The 25809-nt window shown below is 41.6% G+C and overlaps 1 protein-coding gene across 1 annotated transcript in view; it reads left to right on the top strand.

Annotated features, from left to right (window-relative positions):
- The first annotated feature begins 7897 nt into the window (after positions 1–7897).
- XPNPEP2 (X-prolyl aminopeptidase 2) overlaps positions 7898–25809 on the top strand; it is an 84787-nt gene continuing 66875 nt past the window's right edge. The window contains exon 1 of the mRNA XM_056538435.1: positions 7898–7939. The gene's annotated coding sequence lies outside the window, so the exon portion shown is untranslated. The remainder of the gene's footprint in view (positions 7940–25809) is intronic.

The following is a 25809-nucleotide window of genomic DNA, read 5'->3' as shown; positions in this document are numbered from 1 at the left end:
TCCTGACTATAGAGGCAAAACATAATTAATGACTAAAATCCCATCACATTAACCCTTTGTATCCCCAATACATAGTAAATGTGCAGCCCTGTCCTCACTGACATCACATGAGTGATCAGGTCACAGGTCACAGCTCTTTCCCATCTTATAGACATTGTTTTGGAAGATTTGAAGTAGAGTTTTTGATACTAGTATTTAAAGGGTTAATATAAGGATTAACCCCCGGGGGGCTGGTGAATGTCTCTCTATCATGGGTGGCCTTAGTTCAACTCGGGGCAGGACGTTCTCTGAGACATAGCTGAGCTGTGCCAACACTAGGTCCTTGTTATTGAGGATCTCTCCGGCCGGCAGTGAGAATCGCCACCGCGGCCAATGAAAATAAAACCGCCGCTACATCCAGACTGAGGGGTCGGGATAAGCCCCCATCACATCTGACCAGGGATGATGGACGGAGACACCTTCAGGTATTTTATGTCTGTTCTCTGACATGAATGATGATGATGATGAATTTAGTCAAGTCAGTAAGGCCCTATCTACAAAGCTTGGCTTCAGTGCATTAGTCCAGTCTGACCCCCTGTTACCCTGCAGGAGGCGCCGTCCACGCTGCTTTACTGTTATAGTATAGTTTGACTTATAATATCTGTGATGTAGCAGAGGCGGCCTTTTATTTATTCCTCCCATAATATCTTCTCCACTCACACCCAATACTGGACTTGATGCCTTGTCTATTAATACTAACAAATAAATAAATCCATCAATAAACAAACAAATCAGTCTGCAGAAACATATCTTCACTGAGGGAGCAGGTTACATCTGCCTATAAAAGTCCATGAAGAGGAAGGAATTAAACACAGTAAGAAGGAAGCTGCTGAAAGCTCTAGTAAGTGTTACATCTCATCAGTGCTTGATTCACAGCTTACACTGCTCAGTACTGCTCTATACTGTCCTCCATGTTGTTGGTGCTTTTGAGGGTGGTTTACAGAGATATAGAGGAGCAGGATTCTCTCTTCTGGGTCTACAGTGTATGAAGACATTATAGCAAATAGTCTTCACCCACTAGATCAGGGAAAACTGAAAATTAGAGGTCCAGCCTGCAGAGGGAAAATTGGCCGCTCCTCATACACAGAACATAGTTACATAGTAATATAGTTTGTAACATTGAAAAAAGACAAGAGTCCATTAAGTTCAACCTATAACCCTACTGTGTTTAGGAAGTTTTATGTCTTCTGTAATGATCGCATCTGACCTATGTATGTTACTCCCTGGTCAGGTAAGAGTTACTGTTTTTGACCAATCAGCAGCTAGGAGGGGTTATTTTGAGCCTTTAGTCGGCTGCATATTTTACTTGACTTTGTGCACACATGTACTTTTATATAGCCATGGCTTATTCGTTTTTATCCTGTTTGGCTTTTATCAGAGTTCTGACTGTCCCGTTTTCTGTCTGTACTATTGTCGGTGTTTTCATATCGAGCTTTGTATCTGTTCTGTGACCCTGGGCCTTGGTTAGTGTTCAGACCTGTTTTGTATTCCTCCATGTTTGGAGTTTGGTTTATTCTGTTCCTCCTATGGTTGGTTCTGTTTTCTGATCTTCACTGTTTCTAACATAGGAGTCAGTTTGGTTTTGTAGTTTCTTTGTGTATTGATTCTTTATATATCTTTGATCTATATACTATCTGACTTCAGTTTGCCTGTCCGCCCCCTGCATACCTTCTCGCTGTTATATATTCCCTTCTATCCCGTCTCATTCATATTATCATATATGCTGTTTATCTGGCTTGGTTTCTTGGGCTGTTGTCTGTACACTATTTATCTGCTGTCCTGTTATCTCTTTGTTACTACTTTGCATTTCTGCCATTATTTAGTATCCTGGTTACCTGTCTGTGTCTTTTTTTAGCTTGTTACCATTCGTGTCCTGACTTGTGTCCCCGACCTTGTACAGTTTCTGTTTATCGTTTTGACCATGACGGCCCTGCATTTTACTTAGTGTATGGACGAGCTAGATATTGTTACGCCGAGCGCTCCGGGTCCCTGCTCCTCCCCGGAGCGCTCACGGCGTCTCTCTCCCTGCAGCGCCCCGGTCGGTCCCGCTGACCGGGAGCGCTGCACTGACATGGCCGTCGGGGATGCGATTCGCACAGCGGGACTCACTTGCTCGCGAATCGCATCCCAAGTCACTTATCCGTCCCGGTCCCCTGCTGTCATGTGCTGGCGCGCGCGGCTCCGCTCTCTAGGGCGCGCACGCGCCGGCTCTCTGAGACTTAAAGGGCCAGTGCACCAATGATTGGTGCCTGGCCCAATTAGCTTAATTGGCTTCCACCTGCTCCCTGGCTATATCACTTCACTTCCCCTGCACTCCCTGGCCGGATCTTGTTGCCTTGTGCCAGTGAAAGCGTTTAGTGTTGTCCAAAGCCTGTGTTACCTGAACTCCTGCTATCCATCTTGACTACGAACCTTGCCGCCTGCCCCGACCTTCTGCTACGTCTGACCTTGCCTCTGCCTAGTCCTTCTGTCCCACGCCTTCTCAGCAGTCAGCGAGGTTGAGCCGTTGCTAGTGGATACGACCTGGTTGCTACCGCCGCAGCAAGACCATCCCGCTTTGCGGCGGGCTCTGGTGAACACCAGTAGCCTCTTAGAACCGGTCCACCAGCACGGTCCACGCCAATCCCTCGCTGACACAGAGGATCCACTACCTGTAAGCCGAATCGTGACAGTAGATCCGGCCATGGATCCCGCTGAGGTGCCGCTGCCAAGTCTCGCTGACCTCACCACGGTGGTCGCTCAGCAATCACAGCAGATTGCCCAACAAGGACAGCAGCTGTCGCAGTTGACCGCCACGTTACAGCAACTTCTGCCTCTGCTACAGCAGCAACCATCTCCTCTGCCAGCTCCTGCACCTCCTCCGCAGCGAGTGGCCGCTCCTAGCCTCCGCTTGTCCCTGCCGGACAAATTTGATGGGGACTCTAGACTCTGCCGTGGATTTCTGTCTCAATGTTCCCTGCATATGGAGATGTTGTCGGACTTGTTTCCTACAGAACGGTCTAAGGTGGCGTTCGTAGTGAGCCTTCTTTCAGGAAAGGCCTTGTCTTGGGCCACACCGCTCTGGGACCGCAATGATCCTGCCACAGTCCAGTCCTTCTTCGCTGAAGTCCGGAGTGTCTTCGAGGAGCCAGCCCGAGCTTCTTCTGCCGAGACTGCCCTGCTGAACCTGGTCCAGGGTAATTCTTCAGTGGGCGAGTACGCCATCCAATTTCGTACTCTTGCTTCCGAATTATCATGGAATAACGAGGCTCTCTGCGCGACCTTTAAAAAAGGCCTATCCAGTAGCATCAAGGATGTGCTGGCCGCACGAGAGATTCCTGCCAACCTGCAAGAACTTATCCATTTGGCCACCCGCATTGACATGCGTTTTTCTGAGAGACATCAGGAGCTCCGCCAGGAAAAAGACTTAGATCTCTGGGCACCTCTCCCACAGCATCCTTTGCAGTCTACGCCTGGGCCTCCCGCCGAGGAGGCCAGGCAAGTGGATCGGTCTCGCCTGACCCAGGAAGAGAGGAATCGCCGTAGGGAAGAAAATCTTTGTCTGTACTGTGCCAGTACCGAGCATTTCTTGGTGGATTGTCCTATTCGTCCTCCACGTCTGGGAAACGCACGCACGCACCCAGCTCACGTGGGTGTGGCGTCTCTTGGTTCAAAGTCTGCTTCTCCACGTCTCACGGTGCCCGTGCGGATTTCTCCTTCAGCCAACTCCTCCCTCTCAGCCGTGGCCTGCTTGGACTCTGGTGCCTCTGGGAATTTCATTTTGGAGTCTTTGGTGAATAAATTCTGCATCCCGGTGACCCGTCTCGTCAAGCCGCTCTACATTTCCGCGGTCAACGGAGTCAGATTGGATTGCACCGTGCGTTACCGCACAGAACCCCTCTTGATGTGTATTGGACCCCATCACGAAGTGATTGAGTTCTTCGTCCTTCCCAACTGTACCTCTGAGGTCCTCCTCGGTCTGCCATGGCTCCGGCTTCATTCTCCCACCCTTGACTGGACCACCGGGGAGATCAAGAACTGGGACTCTGCTTGCCATAGGAAGTGCCTCTCCCCCCCCCTCCCAGTCCCGTCAGGCAAGCCTCAGTGCCTCCTCATGGCCCCCGTCCTGGTGACACACTGCCCCGTGCCAGGCTTCGCCCTCTGCCCTCCCTCCCCATTCCCACTCCTGCTGTACTGCCTGCCTTTGAAGAAACCCTCCATTCACTCCCGGTGTCCTCGTCCCAGGTAAAGCAGTTGTCGGACAAAAAAAGGGGGAGACCTAAGGGGGGGGTACTGTTACGCCGAGCGCTCCGGGTCCCTGCTCCTCCCCGGAGCGCTCACGGCGTCTCTCTCCCTGCAGCGCCCCGGTCGGTCCCGCTGACCGGGAGCGCTGCACTGACATGGCCGTCGGGGATGCGATTCGCACAGCGGGACGCACCCGCTCGCGAATCGCATCCCAAGTCACTTACCCGTCCCGGTCCCCTGCTGTCATGTGCTGGCGCGCGCGGCTCCGCTCTCTAGGGCGCGCGCGCGCCGGCTCTCTGAGACTTAAAGGGTCAGTGCACCAATGATTGGTGCCTGGCCCAATTAGCTTAATTAGCTTCCACCTGCTCCCTGGCTATATCACTTCACTGCCCCTGCACTCCCTTGCCGGATCTTGTTGCCTTGTGCCAGTGAAAGCGTTTAGTGTTGTCCAAAGCCTGTGTTACCTGAACTCCTGCTATCCATCTTGACTACGAACATTGCCGCCTGCCCCGACCTTCTGCTACGTCTGACCTTGCCTCTGCCTAATCCTTCTGTCCCACGCCTTCTCAGCAGTCAGCGAGGTTGAGCCGTTGCTAGTGGATACGACCTGGTTGCTACCGCCGCAGCAAGACCATCCCGCTTTGCGGCGGGCTCTGGTGAACACCAGTAGCCTCTTAGAACCGGTCCACCAGCACGGTCCACGCCAATCCCTCGCTGACACAGAGGATCCACTACCTGTAAGCCGAATCGTGACAGATATCAAGTAGGCACGGAAAGGGGTTCTGGGGAAAGCTCAGGGTTCACGTCTTTCCTGCCCTTTGTGATGCGACTAGTGATGAGCGGCATAGGCCATATTCAAATTCACAATATTTCGCGAGTATATGGACGATTATTCATACTATATTCGCAAAATTCTCATATTCAATATATTCACGGTTATTTTTGCTTTACATAACTGCGTCAAGTGACATTTGTATTAAAATATCAATCTACCTATTTATCTATATTATCTATCTATCTACATGGAAAAGACCGCAGCAGTCACACAGAGATAGTTCCAAAAAACGGTGAAGTGTTTATTTCATCCTCACATACAAATAGAAGTTGAGGATGAAATAAACACTTCACCGTTTTTCGGAACTATCTCTGAGTGACTGCTGCGGTCTTTTCCATGTGGATCTAACCGGACTCCTTGACCAGGAATCCCATGACGGCGTTCACCTAACTGATAACAGGATACCACAGCGGTTGTGCTGTTCTTAGGACTTCATTATCTATCTATCTATCTCATATCTATCTATCTATCTCATATCTATCTCATATATCTATCTATCTATCTATCTCATATCTATCTATCTGTCTATCTATATATCTCATATCTATCTATCTGTCTCTCTATATATCTCATATCTATCTATCTATCTCATATCTATCTGTGTCTCATATCAATCTATCTCATATCTATCTATCTATCTCATATTTATCTATCTCATATCTATCTATCTATCTATCTCATCTATATATCTATCTATCTATCTCATATCTATCTCATATCTATCATCTATCTCATATCTATCTCTCTCATATCTATCTATCTCTCTCATATCTATCTATCTATCTATCTATCTATCTATCTCATATTTATCTATCTCATATCTATCTATCTCATATCTATCTATCTATCTCATCTATATATCTATCTATCTATCTCATATCTATCTCATATCTATCTCATATCTATCTCTCTCATATCTATCTATCTATCTATCTCATATCTATCTATCTATCTCATATCTATCTATCTCATATCTATCTATCTCATATCTATCTATCTATCTCATATCTATCTATCTATCTCATATCTATCTATCTCATATCTATCTCATATCTATCTATCTATCTATCTCTCTCATATCTATCTATCTCTCTCATATCTATCTCTCTCTCTCATATCTATCTATCTATCTAGCTATCTATCTATCTCATATCTATCAGTTTCATATCTATCTATCTATCTCATATCTATCTATCTATCTCTCTATCTCATACCTATCTCACATCTATCTATCTCATATCCATCTATCTCATATCTCTCTATCTTCATTTTGAATACTGTCCTGTCATATTCGCTAATATCGTCACTATCTATCTACCCATCTAATTTTAGTGGCGATATTCTCGAATATTCGCTCTCCAGTCTAATACAGTAAATAGTATAGGAGTCTCCCTCAGACCACAAGGTGGCAGCAGCGAGGGATGACATCACTGCGATGTGTTCTGTGGGGAAAAATGATGAATATTCAGAATTGTGACTATATAGCGCTCAACACTACATGCGACATCTTTACATCGCAAGTTACTCCCAGATAAAATCTAAACTTCCCCATTAGAGAATATTGACGAGCTGCACCACAATTACTATACAGAGACTCCAGCCGACCTGTGTATTAAAGGGGTACTCCCGTAGAAAAAATATATATATTTAAAGGGGTATTCCAGGCAAAAACCTTTTTTTATATATCAACTGGCTCCGGAAAGTTAAACAGATTTGTAAATTACTTCTATTAAAAAATCTTAATCCTTCCAATAGTTATTAGCTTCTGAAGTTTTCTGTCTAACTGCTCGATGATGATGTCACGTCCCGGGAGCTGTGCATGATGGGAAAATATCCCCATAGGAGCTGGACAGCTCCCGGGACGTGAGTCATCAGAGAGCAGTTAGACAGAGAACAGCAACTCAACTTCAGAAGCTAATAACTATTGGAAGGATTAAGATTTTTTAATAGAAGTAATTTACAAATCTGTTTAACTTTCCGGAGCCAGTTGATATATAAAAAAAAAGTTTTTGCCTGGAATACCCCTTTAAATCAACTGGTGCCAGAAAGTTAAACAGATTTGTAAATCACTTCTATTAAAAAAATCTTAATCCTTCCAGTGCTTTTTAGGGGCTGTATACTGCAGAGGAAATGCTTATCTTTTTAGATTTCTCTGATGTCCTGACCACAGTGCTCTCTGCTGACCTCTGCTGTCCATTTTAGGAACTGTCCAGAGCAGCATATGTTTGCTATGGTGATTTTCTCCTCCTCTGGACCATTCTTAAAATGGACAGAGGTGTCAGCAGAGAGCACTGTGGTCATGACAGAAGAGAAATCCAAAAAGAAAAGCATTTCCTCTGTAGTATACAGCCCCGAAAAAGTACTGGAAGGATTAAGATTTTTATATAGAAGTAATTTACAAATCTGTTTAACTTTCTGGCCCCAGATGATTAAAAAAAAAAAAAAAAAAGCTTTACAAGTTTTACAGGGTGCCTCCAGCTGTTGCAAAACTACAACTCCCAGCATGCCCGGACAGCCGAAGGCTGTCCGGGCATGCTGGGAGTTGTAGTTTTGCAACAGCTGGAGGCACCCTGGTTGGGAAACACTGCTGTAACGTGTTGCTCAGCGGCGGAGTTATGCTTTAACCAAAAGCCAGGTGTGGATTGCCCCCATAAATAGATGCAGCAGTGCCCGCTATTTCCCAGTTATCCCATTAATGATTACACTACACCCAGCGCAGCACTGGCGCTTTATGGCCGCAGTTTTGATCATCTTCTTATCTAAAAGATCAGTCATAAGCGTTAATCAGTCACCGCCGCTGATCCTCCATCTCCTCACAGGAATCTATGGACTTTGTAACAGGTGAAGTTATTCTTTTATAGACATCGAATAAATACCAAAAAGAACTAGAAGATGTAGCAGAGCTGAATGTGTTCTGTAACTGAGAGGCTGCTGTGTGGATTACAGACTATATACAAGGAGGACGTCCAAAGATAATGTATAGATGTGACCTGCAGTCCTATGTAACACCACAGATAACACAGTGATAACTCTGAGTACAGATAATGTATAGATGTCACCTGCAGTCCTATGTAACACCACAGATAACAGTGATAACTCTCTGAGTACAGATAATGTATAGATGTCACCTGCAGTCCTATGTAACACCACAGATAACAGTGATAACTCTCTGAGTACAGATAATGTATAGATGTGACCTGCAGTCCTATGTAACACCACAGATAACACAGTGATAACTCTCTGAGTACAGATAATGTATAGATGTCACCTGCAGTCCTATGTAACACCACAGATAACAGTGATAACTCTCTGAGTACAGATAATGTATAGATGTGACCTGCAGTCCTATGTAACACCACAGATAACACAGTGATAACTCTCTGAGTACAGATAATGTATAGATGTCACCTGCAGTCCTATGTAACACCACAGATAACAGTGATAACTCTCTGAGTACAGATAATGTATAGATGTGACCTGCAGTCCTATGTAACACCACAGATAACAGTGATAACTCTCTGAGTACAGATAATGTATAGATGAGACCTGCAGTCCTATGTAACACCACAGATAACACAGTGATAACTCTCTGAGACCAGAAAATGTATAGATGTGACCTGCAGTCCTATGTAACACCACAGATAACACAGTGATAACTCTCTGAGTACAGATAATGTAGTAGATGTGACCTGCAGTCCTATGTAACACCACAGATAACAGTGATAACTCTCTGAGTACAGATAATGTAGTGGATGTGACCTGCAGTCCTATGTAACACCACAGATAATACAGTGATAACTCTCTGAGTACAGATAATGTATAGATGTGACCTGCAGTCCCATGTAACACCACAGATAACAGTGATAACTCTCTGAGTACAGATAATGTATAGATGTGACCTGCAGTCCTATGTAACACCACAGATAACACAGTGATAACTCTCTGAGTACAGACAATGTATAGATGTGACCTGCAGTCCTATGTAACACCACAGATAACACAGTGATAACTCTCTGAGTACAGATAATGTATAGATGTGATCTGCAGTCCTATGTAACACCACAGATAACACAGTGATAACTCTCTGAGTACAGATAATGTATAGATGTGACCTGCAGTCCTATGTAACACCACAGATAACAGTGATAACTCTGAGTACAGATAATGTATAGATGTGACCTGCAGTCCTATGTAACACCACAGATAACACAGTGATAACTCTGAGTACAGATAATGTATAGATGTGACCTGCAGTCCTATGTAACACCACAGATAACAGTGATAACTCTCTGAGTACAGATAATGTATAGATGTGACCTGCAGTCCTATGTAACACCACAGATAACAGTGATAACTCTGAGTACAGATAATGTATAGATGTGACCTGCAGTCCTATGTAACACCACAGATAACAGTGATAACTCTCTGAGTACAGATAATGTATAGATGTGACCTGCAGTCCTATGTAACACCACAGATAACAGTGATAACTCTCTGAGTACAGATAATGTATAGATGTGACCTGCAGTCCTATGTAACACCACAGATAACAGTGATAACTCTCTGAGTACAGATAATGTATAGATGTGACCTGCAGTCCTATGTAACACCACAGATAACACAGTGATAACTCTCTGAGTACAGATAATGTATAGATGTGACCTGCAGTCCTATGTAACACCACAGATAACACAGTGATAACTCTCTGAGTACAGATAATGTAGTAGATGTGACCTGCAGTCCTATGTAACACCACAGATAACACAGTGATAACTCTCTGAGTACAGATAATGTATAGATGTGACCTGCAGTCCTATGTAACACCACAGATAACACAGTGATAACTCTCTGAGTACAGATAATGTATAGATGTGACCTGCAGTCCTATGTAACACCACAGATAACACAGGGATAACTCTCTGAGTACAGATAATGTAGTAGATGTGACCTGCAGTCCTATGTAACACCACAGATAACACAGTGATAACTCTCTGAGTACAGATAATGTATAGACGTGACCTGCAGTCCTATGTAACACCACAGATAGCACAGTGATAACTCTCTGAGTACAGATAATGTATAGATGTGACCTGCAGTCCTATGTAACACCACAGATAACACAGTGATAACTCTCTGAGTACAGATAATGTAGTAGATGTGACCTGCAGTCCTATGTAACACCACAGATAACACAGTGATAACTCTCTGAATACAGATAATGTATAGATGTGACCTGCAGTCCTATGTAACACCACAGATAACAGTGATAACTCTCTGAGTACAGATAATGTAGTAGATGTGACCTGCAGTCCTATGTAACACCACAGATAACAGTGATAACTCTCTGAGTACAGATAATGTAGTAGATGTGACCTGCAGTCCTATGTAACACCACAGATAACAGTGATAACTCTCTGAGTACATATAATATATAGATGTGACCTGCAGTCCTATGTAACACCACAGATAACACAGTGATAACTCTCTGAGTACAGATAATGTATAGATGTGACCTGCAGTCCTATGTAACACCACAGATAACAGTGATAACTCTCTGAGTACAGATAATGTAGTAGATGTGACCTGCAGTCCTATGTAACACCACAGATAACACAGTGATAACTCTCTGAGTACAGATAATGTATAGATGTGACCTGCAGTCCTATGTAACACCACAGATAACAGTGATAACTCTCTGAGTACAGATAATGTAGTAGATGTGACCTGCAGTCCTATGTAACACCACAGATAACAGTGATAACTCTCTGAGTACAGATAATGTATAGATGTGATCTGCAGTCCTATGTAACACCACAGATAACACAGTGATAACTCTCTGTGTACAGATAATGTATAGATGTGATCTGCAGTCCTATGTAACACCACAGATAACACAGTGATAACTCTCTGAGTACAGATAATGTAGTAGATGTGACCTGCAGTCCTATGTAACACCACAGATATCACAGTGATAACTCTCTGAGTACAGATAATGTAGTAGATGTGACCTGCAGTCCTATGTAACATCACAGATAACACAGTGATAACTCTCTGAGTACAGATAATGTATAGATGTGACCTGCAGTCCTATGTAACACCACAGATAACACAGTGATAACTCTCTGAGTACAGATAATGTATAGATGTGACCTGCAGTCCTATGTAACACCACAGATAACACAGTGATAACTCTCTGAGTACAGATAATGTATAGATGTGACCTGCAGTCCTATGTAACACCACAGATAACAGTGATAACTCTCTGAGTACAGATAATGTATAGATGTGACCTGCAGTCCTATGTAACACCACAGATAACACAGTGATAACTCTCTGAGTACAGATAATGTATAGATGTGACCTGCAGTCCTATGTAACACCACAGATAACACAGTGATAACTCTCTGAGTACAGATAATGTAGTAGATGTGACCTGCAGTCCTATGTAACACCACAGATAACACAGTGATAACTCTCTGAGTACAGATAATGTATAGATGTGACCTGCAGTCCTATGTAACACCACAGATAACAGTGATAACTCTCTGAGTACAGATAACGTATAGATGTGACCTGCAGTCCTATGTAACACCACAGATAACACATTGATAACTCTCTGAGTACAGATAATGTATAGATGTGACCTGCAGTCCTATGTAACACCACAGATAACACAGTGATAACTCTCTGAGTACAGATAATGTAGTAGATGTGACCTGCAGTCCTATGTAACACCACAGATAACAGTGATAACTCTCTGAGTACAGATAATGTATAAATGTGACCTGCAGTCCTATGTAACACCACAGATAACAGTGATAACTCTCTGAGTACAGATAATGTAGTAGATGTGACCTGCAGTCCTATGTAACACCACAGATAACACAGTGATAACTCTCTGAGTACAGATAATGTATAGATGTGACCTGCAGTCCTATGTAACACCACATATAACAGTGATAACTCTCTGAGTACAGATAATGTATAGATGTGACCTGCAGTCCTATGTAACACCACAGATAACACAGTGATAACTCTCTGAGTACAGATAATGTATAGATGTGACCTGCAGTCCTATGTAACACCACAGATAACAGTGATAACTCTCTGAGTACAGATAATGTATAGATGTGACCTGCAGTCCTATGTAACACCACAGATAACAGTGATAACTCTCAGAGTACAGATAATGTAGTAGATGTGACCTGCAGTCCTACGTAACACCACAGATAACACAGTGATAACTCTCTGAGTACAGATAATGTATAGATGTGACCTGCAGTCCTATGTAACACCACAGATAACACAATGATAACTCTCTGAGTACAGATAATGTATAGATGTGACCTGCAGTCCTATGTAACACCACAGATAACAGTGATAACTCTCTGAGTACAGATAATGTAGTAGATGTGACCTGCAGTCCTATGTAACACCACAGATAACACAGTGATAACTCTCTGAGTGCAGATAATGTATAGATGTGACCTGCAGTCCTATGTAACACCACAGATAACAGTGATAACTCTCTGAGTACAGATAATGTAGTAGATGTGACCTGCAGTCCCATGTAACACCACAGATAACACAGTGATAATTCTCTGAGTACAGATAATGTATAGATGTGACCTGCAGTCCTATGTAACACCACAGATAACAGTGATAACTCTCTGAGTACAGATAATGTATAGATGAGACCTGCAGTCCTATGTAACACCACAGATAACACAGTGATAACTCTCTGAGACCAGATAATGTATAGATGTGACCTGCAGTCCTATGTAACACCACAGATAACACAGTGATAACTCTCTGAGTACAGATAATGTAGTAGATGTGACCTGCAGTCCTATGTAACACCACAGATAACAGTGATAACTCTCTGAGTACAGATAATGTAGTGGATGTGACCTGCAGTCCTATGTAACACCACAGATAATACAGTGATAACTCTCTGAGTACAGATAATGTATAGATGTGACCTGCAGTCCCATGTAACACCACAGATAACAGTGATAACTCTCTGAGTACAGATAATGTATAGATGTGACCTGCAGTCCTATGTAACACCACAGATAACACAGTGATAACTCTCTGAGTACAGATAATGTATAGATGTGACCTGCAGTCCTATGTAACACCACAGATAACACAGTGATAACTCTCTGAGTACAGATAATGTAGTAGATGTGACCTGCAGTCCTATGTAACACCACAGATAACAGTGATAACTCTCTGAGTACAGATAATGTATAGATGTGACCTGCAGTCCTATGTAACACCACAGATAACACAGTGAGAACTCTCTGAGTACAGATAATGTATAGATGTGACCTGCAGTCCTATGTAACACCACAGATAACAGTGATAACTCTCTGAGTACAGATAATGTATAGATGAGACCTGCAGTCCTATGTAACACCACAGATAACACAGTGATAACTCTCTGAGACCAGATAATGTATAGATGTGACCTGCAGTCCTATGTAACACCACAGATAACACAGTGATAACTCTCTGAGTACAGATAATGTAGTAGATGTGACCTGCAGTCCTATGTAACACCACAGATAACAGTGATAACTCTCTGAGTACAGATAATGTAGTGGATGTGACCTGCAGTCCTATGTAACACCACAGATAACAGTGATAACTCTCTGAGTACAGATAATGTATAGAAGTGACCTGCAGTCCTATGTAACACCACAGATAACACAGTGATAACTCTCTGAGTACAGATAATGTATAGATGTGACCTGCAGTCCTATGTAACACCATAAATAACAGTGATAACTCTCTGAGTACAGATAATGTAGTAGATGTGACCTGCAGTCCTATGTAACACCACAGATAACACAGTGATAACTCTCTGAGTACAGATAATGTAGTGGATGTGACCTGCAGTCCTATGTAACACCTCAGATAACACAGTGATAACTCTCTGAGTACAGATAATGTATAGATGTGACCTGCAGTCCTATGTAACACCACAGATAACAGTGATAACTCTCTGAGTACAGATAATGTATAGATGTGACCTGCAGTCCTATGTAACACCACAGATAACACAGTGATAACTCTCTGAGTACAGATAATGTAGTGGATGTGACCTGCAGTCCTATGTAACACCTCAGATAACACAGTGATAACTCTCTGAGTACAGATAATGTATAGATGTGACCTGCAGTCCTATGTAACACCACAGATAACAGTGATAACTCTCTGAGTACAGATAATGTATAGATGTGACCTGCAGTCCTATGTAACACCACAGATAACAGTGATAACTCTCTGAGTACAGATAATGTATAGATGTGACCTGCAGTCCTATGTAACACCACAGATAACAGTGATAACTCTCTGAGTACAGATAATGTATAGATGAGACCTGCAGTCCTATGTAACACCACAGATAACACAGTGATAACTCTCTGAGACCAGATAATGTATAGATGTGACCTGCAGTCCTATGTAACACCACAGATAACACAGTGATAACTCTCTGAGTACAGATAATGTAGTAGATGTGACCTGCAGTCCTATGTAACACCACAGATAACAGTGATAACTCTCTGAGTACAGATAATGTAGTGGATGTGACCTGCAGTCCTATGTAACACCACAGATAACAGTGATAACTCTCTGAGTACAGATAATGTATAGAAGTGACCTGCAGTCCTATGTAACACCACAGATAACACAGTGATAACTCTCTGAGTACAGATAATGTATAGATGTGACCTGCAGTCCTATGTAACACCATAAATAACAGTGATAACTCTCTGAGTACAGATAATGTAGTAGATGTGACCTGCAGTCCTATGTAACACCACAGATAACACAGTGATAACTCTCTGAGTACAGATAATGTAGTGGATGTGACCTGCAGTCCTATGTAACACCTCAGATAACACAGTGATAACTCTCTGAGTACAGATAATGTATAGATGTGACCTGCAGTCCTATGTAACACCACAGATAACAGTGATAACTCTCTGAGTACAGATAATGTATAGATGTGACCTGCAGTCCTATGTAACACCACAGATAACAGTGATAACTCTCTGAGTGCAGATAATGTATAGATGTGACCTGCAGTCCTATGTAACACAACAGATAACAGTGATAACTCTCTGAGTACAGATAATGTATAGATATAACCTGCAGTCCTATGTAACACCACAGATAACAGTGATAACTCTCTGAGTACAGATAATGTATAGATGTGACCTGCAGTCCTATGTAACACCACAGATAACAGTGATAACTCTCTGAGTACAGATAATGTAGATGTGACCTGCAGTCCTATGTAACACCACAGATAACAGTGATAACTCTCTGAGTACAGATAATGTATAGATGTGACCTGCAGTCCTATGTAACACCACAGATAGCACAGTGATAACTCTCTGAGTACAGATAATGTATAGATGTGACCTGCAGTCCTATGTAACACCACAGATAACACAGTGATAACTCTCTGAGTACAGATAATGTAGTAGATGTGACCTGCAGTCCTATGTAACACCACAGATAACACAGTGATAACTCTCTGAGTACAGATAATGTATAGATGTGACCTGCAGTCCTATGTAACACCACAGATAGCACAGTGATAACTCTCTGAGTACAGATAATGTATAGATGTGACCTGCAGTCCTATGTAACACCACAGATAACACAGTGATAACTCTCTGAGTACAGATAATGTAGTAGATGTGACCTGCAGTCCTATGTAACACCACAGATAACACAGTGATAACTCTCTGAATACAGATAATGTATAGATGTGACCTGCAGTCCTATGTAACACCACAGATAACACAGTGATAACTCTCTGAGTACATGTAATGTAGTAGATGTGACCTGCAGTCCTATGTAACACCACAGATAACAGTGATAACTCTCTGAGTACAGATAATGTAGTAGATGTGACCTGCAGTCCTATGTAACACCACAGATAACAGTGATAACTCTCTGAGTACATATAATATATAGATGTGACCTGCAGTCCTATGTAACACCACAGATAACACAGTGATAACTCTCTGAGTACAGATAATGTATAGATGTGACCTGCAGTCCTATGTAACACCACAGATAACACAGTGATAACTCTCTGAGTACAGATAATGTATAGATGTGACCTGCAGTCCTATGTAACACCACAGATAACACAGTGATAACTCTCTGAGTACAGATAATGTATAGATGTGACCTGCAGTCCTATGTAACACCACAGATAACAGTGATAACTCTCTGAGTACAGATAATGTAGTAGATGTGACCTGCAGTCCTATGTAACACCACAGATAACAGTGATAACTCTCTGAGTACAGATAATGTATAGATGTGATCTGCAGTCCTATGTAACACCACAGATAACACAGTGATAACTCTCTGAGTACAGATAATGTATAGATGTGATCTGCAGTCCTATGTAACACCACAGATAACACAGTGATAACTCTCTGAGTACAGATAATGTAGTAGATGTGACCTGCAGTCCTATGTAACACCACAGATATCACAGTGATAACTCTCTGAGTACAGATAATGTAGTAGATGTGACCTGCAGTCCTATGTAACATCACAGATAACACAGTGATAACTCTCTGAGTACAGATAATGTATAGATGTGACCTGCAGTCCTATGTAACACCATAGATAACACAGTGATAACTCTCTGAGTACAGATAATGTATAGATGTGACCTGCAGTCCTATGTAACACCACAGATAACAGTGATAACTCTCTGAGTACAGATAATGTATAGATGTCACCTGCAGTCCTATGTAACACCACAGATAACAGTGATAACTCTCTGAGTACAGATAATGTATAGATGTGACCTGCAGTCCTATGTAACACCACAGATAACACAGTGATAACTCTCTGAGTACAGATAATGTATAGATGTGACCTGCAGTCCTATGTAACACCACAGATAACAGTGATAACTCTCTGAGTACAGATAATGTATAGATGTGACCTGCAGTCCTATGTAACACCACAGATAACACAGTGATAACTCTCTGAGTACAGATAATGTATAGATGTGACCTGCAGTCCTATGTAACACCACAGATAACACAGTGATAACTCTCTGAGTACAGATAATGTAGTAGATGTGACCTGCAGTCCTATGTAACACCACAGATAACACAGTGATAACTCTCTGAGTACAGATAATGTAGTAGATGTGACCTGCAGTCCTATGTAACACCACAGATAACACAGTAATAACTCTCTGAGTACAGATAATGTATAGATGTGACCTGCAGTCCTATGTAACACCACAGATAACACAGTGATAACTCTCTGAGTACAGATAATGTATAGATATGACCTGCAGTCCTATGTAACACCACAGATAACACAGTGATAACTCTCTGAGTACAGATAATGTATAGATGTGACCTGCAGTACCTGCAGTCCTATGTAACACCACAGATAACACATTGATAACTCTCTGAGTACAGATAATGTATAGATGTGACCTGCAGTCCTATGTAACACCACAGATAACACAGTGATAACTCTCTGAGTACAGATAATGTAGTAGATGTGACCTGCAGTCCTATGTAACACCACAGATAACAGTGATAACTCTCTGAGTACAGATAATGTATAAATGTGACCTGCAGTCCTATGTAACACCACAGATAACAGTGATAACTCTCTGAGTACAGATAATGTAGTAGATGTGACCTGCAGTCCTATGTAACACCACAGATAACACAGTGATAACTCTCTGAGTACAGATAATGTATAGATGTGACCTGCAGTCCTATGTAACACCACATATAACAGTGATAACTCTCTGAGTACAGATAATGTATAGATGTGACCTGCAGTCCTATGTAACACCACAGATAACACAGTGATAACTCTCTGAGTACAGATAATGTATAGATGTGACCTGCAGTCCTATGTAACACCACAGATAACAGTGATAACTCTCTGAGTACAGATAATGTATAGATGTGACCTGCAGTCCTATGTAACACCACAGATAACAGTGATAACTCTCAGAGTACAGATAATGTAGTAGATGTGACCTGCAGTCCTATGTAACACCACAGATAACACAGTGATAACTCTCTGAGTACAGATAATGTATAGATGTGACCTGCAGTCCTATGTAACACCACAGATAACACAGTGATAACTCTCTGAGTACAGATAATGTATAGATGTGACCTGCAGTCCTATGTAACACCACAGATAACACAGTGATAACTCTCTGAGTACAGATAATGTATAGATGTGACCTGCAGTCCTATGTAACACCACATATAACAGTGATAACTCTCTGAGTACAGATAATGTATAGATGTGACCTGCAGTCCTATGTAACACCACAGATAACACAGTGATAACTCTCTGAGTACAGATAATGTAGTAGATGTGACCTGCAGTCCTATGTAACACCACAGATAACACAGTGATAACTCTCTGAGTACAGATAATGTAGTAGATGTGACCTGCAGTCCTATGTAACACCACAGATAACACAGTAATAAATCTCTGAGTACAGATAATGTATAGATGTGACCTGCAGTCCTATGTAACACCACAGATAACACAGTGATAACTCTGAGTACAGATAATGTATAGATATGACCTGCAGTCCTATGTAACACCACAGATAACACAGTGATAACTCTCTGAGTACAGATAATGTATAGATGTGACCTGCAGTCCTATGTAACACCACAGATAACACATTGATAACTCTCTGAGTACAGATAATGTATAGATGTGACCTGCAGTCCTATGTAACACCACAGATAACACAGTGATAACTCTCTGAGTACAGATAATGTAGTAGATGTGACCTGCAGTCCTATGTAACACCACAGATAACAGTGATAACTCTCTGAGTACAGATAATGTATAAATGTGACCTGCAGTCCTATGTAACACCACAGATAACAGTGATAACTCTCTGAGTACAGATAATGTAGTAGATGTGACCTGCAGTCCTATGTAACACCACAGATAACACAGTGATAACTCTCTGAGTACAGATAATGTATAGATGTGACCTGCAGTCCTATGTAACACCACATATAACAGTGATAACTCTCTGAGTACAGATAATGTATAGATGTGACCTGCAGTCCTATGTAACACCACAGATAACACAGTGATAACTCTCTGAGTACAGATAATGTATAGATGTGACCTGCAGTCCTATGTAACACCACAGATAACAGTGATAACTCTCTGAGTACAGATAATGTATAGATGTGACCTGCAGTCCTATGTAACACCACAGATAACAGTGATAACTCTCAGAGTACAGATAATGTAGTAGATGTGACCTGCAGTCCTATGTAACACCACAGATAACACAGTGATAACTCTCTGAGTACAGATAATGTATAGATGTGACCTGCAGTCCTATGTAACACCACAGATAACACAGTGATAACTCTCTGAGTACAGATAATGTATAGATGTGACCTGCAGTCCTATGTAACACCACAGATAACACAGTGATAACTCTCTGAGTGCAGATAATGTATAGATGTGACCTGCAGTCCTATGTAACACCACAGATAACAGTGATAACTCTCTGAGTACAGATAATGTAGTAGATGTGACCTGCAGTCCCATGTAACACCACAGATAACACAGTGATAATTCTCTGAGTACAGATAATGTATAAATGTGACCTGCAGTCCTATGTAACACTACAGATAACACAGTGATAACTCTCTGAGTACAGATAATGTATAGATGTGACCTGCAGTCCTATGTAACACCACAGATAACACAGTGATAACTCTCTGAGTACAGATAATGTATAGATGTGACCTGCAGTCCTATGTAACACTACAGATAACACAGTGATAACTCTCTGAGTACAGATAATGTATAGATGTGACCTGCAGTCCTATGTAACACCACAGATAACACAGTGATAACTCTCTGAGTACAGATAATGTATAGATGTGACCTGCAGTCCTATGTAACACCACAGATAACACAGTGATAACTCCCTGAGTACAGATAATGTAGTATATGTGACCTGCAGTCCTATGTAACACCACAGATAACACAGTGATAACTCTCTGAGTACAGATAATGTAGTATATGTGACCTGCAGTCCTATGTAACACCACAGATAACACAGTGATAACTCTCTGAGTACAGATAATGTAGTAGATGTGACCTGCAGTCCTATGTAACACCACAGATAACAGTGATAACTCTCTGAGTCAGATAATGTATAGATGTGACCTGCAGTCCTATGTAACACCACAGATATCACAGTGATAACTCTCTGAGTACAGATAATGTAGTAGATGTGACCTGCAGTCCTATGTAACATCACAGATAACACAGTGATAACTCTCTGAGTACAGATAATGTATAGATGTGACCTGCAGTCCTATGTAACACCACAGATAACACAGTGATAACTCTCTGAGTACAGATAATGTATAGATGTGTCCTGCAGTCCTATGTAACACCACAGATAACACAGTGATAACTCTCTGAGTACAGATAATGTATAGATGTGACCTGCAGTCCTATGTAACACCACAGATAACAGTGATAACTCTCTGAGTACAGATAATGTATAGATGTGACCTGCAGTCCTATGTAACACCACAGATAACACAGTGATAACTCTCTGAGTACAGATAATGTATAGATGTCACCTGCAGTCCTATGTAACACCACAGATAACACAGTGATAACTCTCTGAGTACAGATAATGTATAGATGTGACCTGCAGTCCTATGTAACACCACAGATAACAGTGATATCTCTGAGTACAGATAATGTATAGATGTGACCTGCAGTCCTATGTAACACCACAGATAACACAGTGATAACTCTCTGAGTACAGATAATGTATAGATGTGACCTGCAGTCCTATGTAACACCACAGATAACAGTGATAACTCTCTGAGTACAGATAATGTATAGATGTGACCTGCAGTCCTATGTAACACCACAGATAACACAGTGATAACTCTCTGAGTACAGATAATGTATAGATGTGACCTGCAGTCCTATGTAACACCACAGATAACAGTGATAACTCTCTGAATACAGATAATGTATAGATGTGACCTGCAGTCCTATGTAACGTCACAGATAACAGTGATAACTCTCTGAATACAGATAATGTATAGATGTGACCTGCAGTCCTATGTAACACCACAGATAACACAGTGATAACTCTCTGAGTACAGATAATGTATAGATGTGACCTGCAGTCCTATGTAACACCACAGATAACACAGTGATAACTCTCTGAGTACAGATAATGTATAGATGTGACCTGCAGTCCTATGTAACACCACAGATAACAGTGATAACTCTCTGAGTACAGATAATGTATAAATGTGACCTGCAGTCCTATGTAACACCACAGATAACAGTGATAACTCTCTGAGTACAGATAATGTATAGATGTGACCTGCAGTCCTATGTAACACCACAGATAACAGTGATAACTCTCTGAGTACAGATAATGTATAGATGTGACCTGCAGTCCTATGTAACACCACAGATAACAGTGATAACTCTCTGAGTACAGATAATGTATAGATGTGACCTGCAGTCCTATGTAACACCACAGATAACACAGTGATAACTCTCTGAGTACAGATAATGTATAGATGTGACCTGCAGTCCTATGTAACACCACAGATAACAGTGATAACTCTCTGAGTACAGATAATGTATAGATGTGACCTGCAGTCCTATGTAACACCACAGATAACACAGTGATAACTCTCTGAGTACAGATAATGTATAGATGTGACCTGCAGTCCTATGTAACACCACAGATAACAGTGATAACTCTCTGAGTACAGATAATGTATAAATGTGACCTGCAGTCCTATGTAACACCACAGATAACAGTGATAACTCTCTGAGTACAGATAATGTATAGATGTGACCTGCAGTCCTATGTAACACCACAGATAACACAGTGATAACTCTCTGAGTACAGATAATGTATAGATGTGACCTGCAGTCCTATGTAACACCACAGATAACAGTGATAACTCTCTGAGTACAGATAATGTATAGATGTGACCTGCAGTCCTATGTAACACCACAGATAACACAGTGATAACTCTCTGAGTACAGATAATGTATAGATGTGACCTGCAGTCCTATGTAACACCACAGATAACAGTGATAACTCTCTGAGTACAGATAATGTATAGATGTGACCTGCAGTCCTATGTAACACCACAGATAACACAGTGATAACTCTCTGAGACAAGATAATGTATAGATGTGACCTGCAGTCCTATGTAACACCACAGATAACAGTGATAACTCTCTGAGTACAGATAATGTAGTAGATGTGACCTGCAGTCCTATGTAACACCACAGATAACAGTGATAACTCTCTGAGTACAGATAATGTATAGATATAACCTGCAGTCCTATTTAACACCACAGATAACACAGTGATAACTCTCTGAGTACAGATAATGTATACATGTGACCTGCAGTCCTATGTAACACCACAGATAACACAGTGATAACTCTCTGAGTACAGATAATGTATAGATGTGACCTGCAGTCCTATGTAACACCACAGATAACACAGTGATAACTCTCTGAGTACAGATAATATAATAGATGTGACCTGCAGTCCTATGTAACACCACAGATAACACAGTGATAACTCTCTGAGTACAGATAATGTATACATGTGACCTGCAGTCCTATGTAACACCACAGATAACACAGTGATAACTCTCTGAGTACAGATAATGTATAGATGTGACCTGCAGTCCTATGTAACACCACAGATAACACAGTGATAACTCTCTGAGTACAGATAATATAATAGATGTGACCTGCAGTCCTATGTAACACCACAGATAACAGTGATAACTCTCTGAGTACAGATAATGTATAGATGAGACCTGCAGTCCTATGTAACACCACAGATAACAATGATAACTCTCTGAGTACAGATAATTTATAGATGTGACCTGCAGTCCTATGTAACACCACAGATAATACAGTGATAACTCTGAGTACAGATAATGTAGTAGATGTGACCTGCAGTCCTATGTAACACCACAGATAACACAGTGATAACTCTCTGAGTACAGATAATGTAGTAGATGTGACCTGCAGTCCTATGTAACACCACAGATAACAGTGATAACTCTCTGAGTACAGATAATGTATAGATGTGACCCGCAGTCCTATGTAACACCACAGATAACACAGTGATAACTCTCTGAGTACAGATAATGTAGTAGATGTGACCTGCAGTCCTATGTAACACCACAGATAACACAGTGATAACTCTCTGAGTACAGATAATGTATAGATGTGACCTGCAGTCCTATGTAACACCACAGATAACACAGTGATAACTCTGAGTACAGATAATGTAGTAGATGTGACCTGCAGTCCTATGTAACACCACAGATAACAGTGATAACTCTCTGAGTACAGATAATGTAGTAGATGTGACCTGCAGTCCTATGTAACACCACAGATAACAGTGATAACTCTCTGAGTACAGATAATGTATAGATGTGACCTGCAGTCCTATGTAACACCACAGATAACACAGTGATAACTCTCTGAGTACAGATAATGTAGTAGATGTGACCTGCAGTCCTATGTAACACCACAGATAACACACAGTGATAACTCTCTGAGTACAGATAATGTAGTAGATGTGACCTGCAGTCCTATGTAACACCACAGATAACAGTGATAACTCTCTGAGTACAGATAATGTAGTAGATGTGACCTGCAGTCCTATGTAACACCACAGATAACAGTGATAACTCTCTGAGTACAGATAATGTATAGATGTGACCTGCAGTCCTATGTAACACCACAGATAACACAGTGATAACTCTCTGAGTACAGATAATGTAGTAGATGTGACCTGCAGTCCTATGTAACACCACAGATAACACACAGTGATAACTCTCTGAGTACAGATAATGTAGTAGATGTGACCTGCAGTCCTATGTAACACCACAGATAACACAGTGATAACTCTCTGAGTACAGATAATGTATAGATGTGACCTGCAGTCCTATGTAACACCACAGATAACAGTGATAACTCTCTGAGCACAGATAATGTATAGATGTGACCTGCAGTCCTATGTAACACCACAGATAACAGTGATAACTCTCTGAGTACAGATAATGTATAGATGTGACCTGCAGTCCTATGTAACACCACAGATAACACAGTGATAACTCTCTGAGGACAGATAATGTATAGATGTGACCTGCAGTCCTATGTAACACCACAGAGAACACAGTGATAACTCTCTGAGTACAGATAATGTATAGATGTGACCTGCAGTCCTATGTAACACCACAGATAACAGTGATAACTCTCTGAGTACAGATCATGTATAGATGTGACCTGCAGTCCTATGTAACACCACAGATAACAGTGATAACTCTCTGAGTACAGATAATGTATAGATGTGACCTGCAGTCCTATGTTACACCACAGATAACACAGTGATAACTCTCTGAGTACAGATAATGTATAGATGTGACCTGCAGTCCTATGTAACACCACAGATAACAGTGATAACTCTCAGAGTACAGATAATGTATAGATGTGACCTGCAGTCCTATGTAACACCACAGATAACACAGTGATAACTCTCTGAGTACAGATAATGTATAGATGTGACCTGCAGTCCTATGTAACACCACAGATAACACAGTGATAACTCTCTGAGTACAGATAATGTAGATATGTGACCTGCAGTCCTATGTAACACCACAGATAACACAGTGATAACTCTCTGAGTACAGATAATGTATAGATGTGACCTGCAGTCCTATGTAACACCACAGATAACAGTGATAACTCTCTGAGTACAGATAATGTATAGATGTGGCCTGCAGTCCTATGTAACACCACAGATAACAGTGATAACTCTCTTAGTACAGATAATGTATAGATGTGACCTGCAGTCCTATGTAACACCACAGATAACACAGTGATAACTCTCTGATTACAGATAATGTATAGAAGTGACCTGCAGTCCTATGTAACACCACAGATAACACAGTGATAACTCTCTGAGTACAGATAATGTATAGATGTGACCTGCAGTCCTATGTAACACCACAGATAACAGTGATAACTCTCTGAGTACAGATAATGTAGTAGATGTGACCTGCAGTCCTATGTAACACCACAGATAACACAGTGATAACTCTCTGAGCACAGATAATGTATAGATGTGACCTGCAGTCCTATGTAACACCACAGAAAACACAGTGATAACTCTCTGAGACCAGATAATGTATAGATGTGACCTGCAGTCCTATGTAACACCACAGATAACACAGTGATAACTCTCTGAGTACAGATAATGTATAGATGTTACCTGCAGTCCTATGTAACACCACAGATAACAGTGATAACTCTCTGAGTACAGATAATGTATAGATGTGACCTGCAGTCCTATGTAACACCACAGATAACAGTGATAACTCTCTGAGTACAGATAATGTATAGATGTGACCTGCAGTCCTATGTAACACCACAGATAACAGTGATAACTCTCTGAGTACAGATAATGTAGTAGATGTGACCTGCAGTCCTATGTAACACCACAGATAACACAGTGATAACTCTCTGAGCACAGATAATGTATAGATGTGACCTGCAGTCCTATGTAACACCACAGAAAACACAGTGATAACTCTCTG

The sequence above is a fragment of the Hyla sarda genome, chromosome 9, assembly GCF_029499605.1.
Source record: "Hyla sarda isolate aHylSar1 chromosome 9, aHylSar1.hap1, whole genome shotgun sequence".
NCBI lineage: Eukaryota > Metazoa > Chordata > Amphibia > Anura > Hylidae > Hyla > Hyla sarda.
The sequence above is the reverse complement of the archived record's forward strand: the minus strand, read 5'-3'. Positions and strand labels throughout refer to the sequence as shown.